Source organism: Procambarus clarkii, chromosome 59, assembly GCF_040958095.1.
Source record: "Procambarus clarkii isolate CNS0578487 chromosome 59, FALCON_Pclarkii_2.0, whole genome shotgun sequence".
NCBI classification, from domain to species: domain Eukaryota; kingdom Metazoa; phylum Arthropoda; class Malacostraca; order Decapoda; family Cambaridae; genus Procambarus; species Procambarus clarkii.
This window is the reverse complement of record NC_091208.1, coordinates 8,446,544-8,448,875: the sequence shown is the minus strand read 5'-3', so window position 1 is coordinate 8,448,875 and position 2,332 is coordinate 8,446,544.

The window sequence follows — 2,332 nt, the reverse complement described above, 5'->3', positions numbered from 1 at the left end:
TGTAAAGCCGGCAGTGTGAATGAGTAAGTACCTATGTGTGTATTTCTGGTGATTAGTAGTCTCTAAAGCTTGAATTCGAGGTCAAGTGTTCCGTCACATTGTCACGCAGCACCTGTTCAGGTGGAGTGAATTGTGGGCGAGGAGATTAATCACCTGTGTTGTCATCTTGTCAGTCCAGAGGGACTTAAGTCTGGTGTACACAGACGTACAGTGTGTGTGTGTGTGTGGATACACACGGGAACAGATTATACATAGATTAGCCAAGGACTGAGAGGATGTCCATGTAATAAATTCTTTTATTTCATTGTGGTAATCATTTTTGATCGTCCGAGGGACGGAGTGATATCATTTCCATGTGTGGTCTTGCAGGTGTGGAATTCCAACACTGAGCGCTAAGGTATGTGTAACGCCAGTGGTTCCTGGCAATGAGTATGGTGGAGTGTACCACAGTGTGCTTAATTTCTTGTATTGTTCCCAGGGCCATGACAAGTGTGATTTATATAAATATATATTGTGGTTGCAGTATTAATTAACGTAATTTTGGTGAGTGACGAGGCCGTCTAGAGAGACCGCCCCCGCTCTGTCGAGTAACGTAACTCTCGAGTGTTTATCGACATGCGTGATCGATAAATCACTCACCCATGTGATTTAAGGAGTGTGAGATTCTCCTTAGTGTTCCCAATAACGTTTGATAGCTGTAGGCTACATGTGTCAGCAGTAATTATAATTATATATATATATATATATATATATATATATATATATATATATATATATATATATATATATATATATATATATATATATAATCGTAGTGTCACGGTGCCCAGTGTTATGGTGTTATTTACTGTGAGGTGATTGATATATATTGACCTATGTTCTTGGGGTCATTTGCAGCAGTAAGTAAGTAAGTGTGTGCAGTATTCCAATATTTGGAAATTAGAGTACTTGCCGTGTGTGTTATTGCAAAGGGGGTTGTTATTTGATGGTGATTGTTGCTAGTGTTGAGCAATCACCGTATGTGATTGCAGTCCAGTAAAGCCATTGTGGGGCAGTGTTCTAGAGGGTTCATGTCCTGTAGGTTATTTTACTAGGTTCTGTAGTATTGTCATTGCAACCGGATTGTAACGTAAATCAATGTGATTTGTTAGTGTGATTTGTCATTGTCGTGGGGGAACTCGGCTGTAGACGAGTACTTGGGTACAAATATATTCTCCTGGTTATCTGGTAGGACATCGAAGTCCAGTATTCAGTGAGGTGATTGCGAGGCAATTAATATAACGTAACCAAGGGAACGTCCATTGCTTTAAGAGAATTTGTTCTTTGACAATTTGAGTAACGTAGAATGCGTTTGGGTTAATTTACTTTCCTGTAAGCAGCTACGGTAGTCTCGAGGAGCCTAGCCATCAGCCAGATAAGAATTAGAGTATTGTCTGTCGTAATTAACGGTCAGTGGGCCGGGTAATTGACGTGTTTCAGGAAGTCAAAGTAATTAACCTCGATCCTTGTTTGATCGACTCACACGAAGGCTACATTGTTCTATTAACGTAACGTCGTTATCTGCCCGGAAGTACTGGCACTTGATTGACTCGTGAGAGGAGTAGCGTCATTTTAGAATAACGTAAACGTGGGGCTAATTACTGTTATTAGTCGCCTGAATTGGTCTGAGTATGGAAGGCTTAGACGGAATTCATACCTTAATGTAAATTGCTGAGCCAGTGTGAAAGGTTGCGTATTTTAATTGTTTAATTAGTGATCTTAAGGATAGTAATTAATTACTCTAAAGGTAATCACGAGTGATTACCGTTCTCTTAGCACTTTGGACATTGTAAATCAGAGTTTACCATCGCAGAGTGATTAGTAACCGATTAACGTAAATTAACGTAACTAGTAAAGAGATTAATCAGCTGTCTGGAAGTACAGGGATTAATGGGATTTTCTCACTGAATGCTCGACGGGTAGAGTGTTGTTTGATTTCCGCGTTACTAGTGACAGTTGTAAGAGTTGTTAATTTAACGTACATGTTACCTTGTTATTAACGTAAATGTTATTGTGTTATTAACGTAAATCAATTGTTATTGATTGTTGATCGTCCGTGGGACGGAGTGTTAACGTAAGGATTAATTTGAGGAAGGGTGCTGGAGTTGCCAGTGAACCCGTTAGTTATTGTTGTCATTGAAAGACTACTGATTTGATTGCATTGCAACCGCTATTGCAGGAGTAGACTGCACTGAGGCGTAGAACAGTTAGGAGGTTACTGGAGACGTATTTCAGAACCTACTGTGTCATTTGTTGTAATTGTGATTATAGGTCTGTTAGTTCTTGTTTCTTG